Raw genomic sequence first — 6,335 nt, 5'->3', positions numbered from 1 at the left:
GCAGGGGGACATGTATGTAGTTGACTACGAGGGAAGATTCATGAGCTTGCTTCGATCTACGGGTATGTGGCAGACAAGAGAGTGTCAGACTCAGATGTTTCTTATGGGGCTTCGTCCAAGACTTCACCATTCCTTGTTTCCAGACGATTTCGCTCAATACGAGACGTAACTGACACCGCTATTTCACAGGAGACAGATATTAGTTCTCATATTATGAGACTACATCTCTAATCTTGTTTTAATGATTTTACAAACAATCCCTAATATTGTTTGTCTAGTGTTTGTGTTTGTTATTAGATATTCTAGATAAACATCAACGTTGGAGGTTGGATGGAATCGAGTATTAACGATCATATCCTTTGGAGGATGGAAGGAATATCGGAGTGAAGCAATGCATTCAAGTCAAATATCCAAGTTCAAGCTTCATCCGCAAAGTTTACCAAGAAGAGCATATTGAATATTAATCAAGCTTGGGTAAATAGACTAGGTGTTATATTATGTGTGTTAAATACTTCAAGCTCAATCATACACACACATACACGTTTTGTATATATATATATATATATAATATATATATATTAATGGGTATCCTTGTCATAGGAGGGGATTTCCTCCTTGACGCCTCTAAAATCACATGATTGAGCGACATTGTGGATGATCCGCTCCGTTGAACTTGATCTACATATTCTAAAACCCCAACACACCAAGTTTGGGGTGAATCTGTCGTCGTTTGACCCTCCATCGAGCCATGTGAAAAGTTCTATTCATTCAAAACTGTTAAAATTGATACGAGTGGATGAAGGGTCAAACGACGACGGGTTCACCCCAAACTTGGTGTGTTGGGGTTTTAGAATATGTAAATCAAGTTCAACGGAGCGGATCATCCATAATGTCGCTCAATCATATGATTTTAGAGGCGTCAAGGAGGAAATCCCCTCCTATGACAAGGATACCCATTAATAAAAAAGAATAATGTAAGTCCTAGCTGACATTGCTTATTCTCAATAAGTTTTTCCTAATGAATTCATAGGTTATATTTCTTCATGGATTCAAAGAAAACCTCCGATTTCAAGGTTTGCTTTCCCGCAGGCCGACTATTACAACAATCCTAAGTCTAGTAAAGTTGTCCATGTTTATTGTGCTTGGTTTATTTCTCAACCACAATCACGTCTAAGGAAAAATATCAAGTACACCCGGGTCTATGACATTAAATATGCATCAAATGAATGTCAGCTCTTGGATCATTGAATTTTGGGATTCGTACATAGATCTAATAATTAATATAATTTAGAAGCTCATTATGCATAAACGATGTAATGTGTAGTAACCAGTGAGTCTACCTTCGCGTCCCAAGGTTCGTTTGGGTGATGGAAGTATTATAAGTAAGAAGTAGGTCTAAGGAGTAATTTCCAAAATTTTGAAGTAGGAAGGAGAAGAAGTACTACTTTTTCTTATTTGTTACACATATTTTTGGGTGTAGTAGAAGTGATGCTTGATTCTCTTCATCCACTTTTCTTGTTTGCCATAGCAAGTGAAAATATTGTTAAGAAGTAAAAAAATCTGTATCTTAAATTATAGTATAGTAATAATACCATATGTTGATGACTGATATCAAACAGTCAATGAAATAAGTGAATAAGTTGACGGAGGTCCTCTAACCCTCAGAATGTCTGGTTCTGGTTAGGGCTGTCCAAAAAGCCCGGGGCCTGGGGCCCGGCCCCGGCCCGGTGGGTCGAATAGTGAATTTTTTATTTTATATGTATATGTATATATAGTATATATATATATATATTATATATATATATATATATATATATATATATATATTATATATATAATATTATATATATATATATATATATATATATATATATATATATATATATATATATATATATATATATATATATATATACTCTCTTAGTATATAAGTATATATAAGTATACTCTCTCTTATATATGTATAAAATATGTATAAGTATATATAAGTATTACAATGTATACTCTCTTTTATTTATATATATATATTATATATATATATTATATATATATATATATATATAATATATATATATATATATATATATAAACTTCTTAGTATATAAGTATATATAAGTATACTCTCTCTTATATATATATAAATATATGTATAAAATATGTATAAGTTATATATAAGTATACAATGTATTACTCTCTTATATATATATATATATACTCTTAGAGTATATAAGTATATATAAGTATACACTGTATACTCTCTTATATAACTATATTCTCTCTTATATATGTATATATCTCTTATATAATTATATATATGTATAAGTATACTCCCTCTTAAATATTGTATAAGTATATATAAGTATACAATGTATACTCTCTTATATAAGTATATATATATAAGTATATTCTCTCTTATATATGTATATATCTCTTATATAATTATATATATGTATAAGTATACTCTCTCTTATATATTGTATATGTATATATAAGTATACAGTGTATACTCTCTCTTATATATGTATAATATATGTGTATATATATATTTATACTCTTATATAAATATACTTATAATACAATTTGTTTATGTATAATATATGTGTGTATATATATATATTTATACTCTTATATATATGTTTATGTGTAATACAATTTGTTTATGTAATTTCTATAAGTATTTATAATTTGTTTATGTATAATATATGAATGACATGAATACTTTGGGCTACTTAGTCTAGTGGTAAAATTTAGGAGTTTTGAAAGGAGGTTAGTGGTTCAAATCCTAGCCACAACATATATATGATTGGGCTCTTTGAATTCTACAATTATTTTTAATTTTGTTTGTTTCTATAAAATATATAATTATTTTATATCATTTTATCATTTTAATTTCTATAATTTTTTATATTGGTAAATTACATAATTACAATTGATTAATAATATAATTTTTTTATCAAAATTGTATTTATTTTTTACTTTGTTTTCTTAAAAAATTAAAAAAATTAAAACATTAAAAAAAAACAAAAAAACCCGGCCCGGCCCGGAGCCCGGCCCGCTTAGGCCTGGGCCCGGGTCCGGGCTTCGGTTTTGCCCGGCCCTCGCCGGGCCGGCCCGGATGGACAACCCTAGTTCTTGCCCGGCCCTCGCCGGGCCGGCCCGGATGGACAACCCTAGTTCTGAAGTAGGTTGTTCTTTCCTACTCAATTAGCAAGTCGTAAGAGGGCGGGGTTGGATTCCCTAGTTGTTCCTTCGACGATCAAGTCAGTAATATGCTTGAGTGAAGAAGTAACTAAACTGTAGAAGTTCTTAAGCACAGTGGGTAGAGAAAAATATCTTCCCCTATTGTTGAAAATAGTACTGTAGGCTGTCTAAAAAAATCACAATAGATAGTTGATCCCTATCAAACTTCAACAACGAAAGTTACAATTAGATGACTTTCATGTCAACAAAGGAAAGCTGCAAATAGAGGACTTTTCACATAAATCGAGAAGAGTTACAATTCAACGACACTTCCGACAACTGATAAAAACTCTATTCAGTAGCCTTCACAACCAACTGTGAGAGTTACAATCTGACGAATTTCACATCCCATAACAGCTAAAGCAAAGATCAATGAGCATTTGTCTTCGCGATGCTGTAATAGACGAGGTTACAAGTCAACAACCTCTTCCAAACGCAGAGTCCACCTCTACGCTTCTCAACTTAAAATGCACACAGCCTGTGCGTTCTTCAGTAGACACCTAACTCTGCGTCTTAAATCCAAGACGCAGAGTTAAGACCCAGTGTGCTAACGACCTGTGCGTTCTTCAGCAAACACTCAACTCTGTGGCGCAGAGTTAAAACCCAGAACGCAAGCAGCCTGTGCGTTTTCAATCCCCAGCAAGCACCCAACTCTGCGTCTCAAGTCTAAGACGCAGAGTTAAGGTCCAGAACGACAATTTAGGCGTTTGACTTGTTCAAACTCAAGCTGAACGGCCTCAAAACCGTTTATCCCACATTTTGAGGCACCCACTTAGGAGCGGATTTAGGGGTTGGTTACACCCCTTATCCCCTATAAATAACCGCACTACTCAACTGAGTAAGGGGTTAAAGATTTAGAGATCAAAAACCGCATAAGGTTGGATATCTGGAGATCAAGGTCAAACCCTTGGGAGATCGAAGATTTCAGTCAGATTTCGAAGATCAAATCTCAAAGAATCATTCAACAACAGAAAATCTACTTGGCTATTAACCGAATTTTCGGTTCTAACAACTCTGTTACAGAGTTTCAACTTGCTCTGAGTTCTTAAACTCGTTAAGAGTTCTTAATTAAACTTGCAATGCGAGTTAATTACACTAATCGATTATTCGGTTTTCAACAACTCTTTTCAGAGTTTTCAACTCATCCTGAGTTCTTAAACTCGCTAAGAGTTCTAAATCAAACTTGTCGTACAAGTTAATCGTTCCCGTGAGTCAAGACGGTCGGATCGTCAACGGAGAGCAAATTCGACGCAAGCAATCGAAGGAGACACTCCATCGCTACCAAGAAGAACCCAGTTTTAAACAAAGGGGAGAATCAAATTCATTCTCCTCTCTTTTATAATCAGGAAATCCAATTGTAACTGAGATTAAAGGAATACAAATCAATTTTCCTTCATTTCTTTTACTACAAATTTTTCCACAAACAAGTACCCCTATTTATAGTGATGGTAGAAGGGTAGAATGGTAACTTCGGCCGAGTACGTAATATCATCCACGTCAGCATCTGCTTTATAGGTCTCAATCGACGAGTGGAGAAGAAGTCACCTTGGTATTTAATGTGAAGCGATTGGGGCCGTGCGGTGCTGACGTGGTCCGATATGTCATAAAGACTATTGGAGGTAGAGGAATGATGGTACCCATAATGCATTTAATAGCATTTATTGTGAGGTGATTGATTATCGGTACGCGGGGAGGGGCTCGAGGCTCGAGGAATTGTCGCTTTTTACTCATTCAGTGGTCAAGAAGTATCGTCTTTTGAGTCATCCTCGTGAGATGTCGGTCGAATGACAGCTCGAGTAGGTCGATCAGGGAGTCGACCTAGCCAGGGGTCGACATGTAACGCCATTTGAGTCTTCCTTGCGAGATCTCGGCGTGTCGAGTCATCCGAGCTGGGTCTTGGATTATTTTAAAGTGCTAGCTCAATTACGCATAATGTGGGACACTTGTCTGTCCTTAATTGGAGATTATTTTTTAGTACTAAATTGACTATAACACCAGAATATTAAAATGCTAACATAATATTATTAAAGTTGTTGCTGATATATCTTAAAATTATTGTGTATGATGAGTATTGAACTTGCAAAGGAGAATATCTATGCATATCATGGATCATTATAAAGCCTTCACGAAACACAAAAATATCACCAAGAAATGGGAACTGCAAAGAAAAAAAAAGTTAGCTCAAATAAAAGTTAGATATATACAAAAACGAAAGCTTATTTCTTATATTAGTTTGTCTATATGCACAATTTATGTTCACATGTATAAAGGTTAGGATTAGATTATGAAGATCTCCACAATTGAAGACTCAGCTAAATTTTTTAACACAACAGAGATGGAGATGCGTGTATTGGATTTGATGATATTCTAAGATCCCTAATTTTATGATAATCTGATCGTCACCGTGAACCCCACAAAACAATTTCCCTACTTCTGCCTACTTCTGAATCTTTTGGAGCGAAAAAAATATAGGAAGTAGAGGTGACACATAGACGCCACATTAACATGAAAGGAAGTAGCGGAAGTAGCACTTTAAGAGAAATAAATATATATTTTTATTCAAAAGTAAAAGACGTAGCTTATACTTCCGCTACTTCCGGTATTTCATGATTACTTCTGGGAAAGCAAACATGCCCTAATGTCCATGCATGTGCTAGTGTAAAATTCTCAATCTAAATATTATACGTTGTATCTCAGTCCAATTAGCATTCATGCGCAGACTATCCCTTCCCATGGGCATTATTTCTTCGTAAGAATTAAATGAATTTGGCTCATGTCCGCTTCTAAAGAATAGTGGGACGATAATCGCTTTTTATTATGACCGTTGTTTGTTAAGTGAGTGATTATGATTTATTTTAAGTTTAGTATTTACTGTTGGGATTGTGTCTTTAATTCTTTGTATAATAACTTAAGGAAAATTAGATAGAGTTAGATATCTATCATGATTAGAAGATTAAGTCTCATCATGATTAGCAATTTGAATCCTATTCTAGTTACAAAGTTAGGCTAGATATGGTTTTGATTTCTCTCTATATATTCTTCTATTGTTGGAGGAAAAACCAAGGAGAAGGGACAGAACCAATACTCTTATAATC

The sequence above is a fragment of the Asparagus officinalis genome, chromosome 4 (genome assembly GCF_001876935.1).
Source record: "Asparagus officinalis chromosome 4, Aspof.V1, whole genome shotgun sequence".
Taxonomy (NCBI): Eukaryota; Viridiplantae; Streptophyta; class Magnoliopsida; order Asparagales; family Asparagaceae; genus Asparagus; species Asparagus officinalis.
This window is presented reverse-complemented; position numbering follows the sequence as displayed.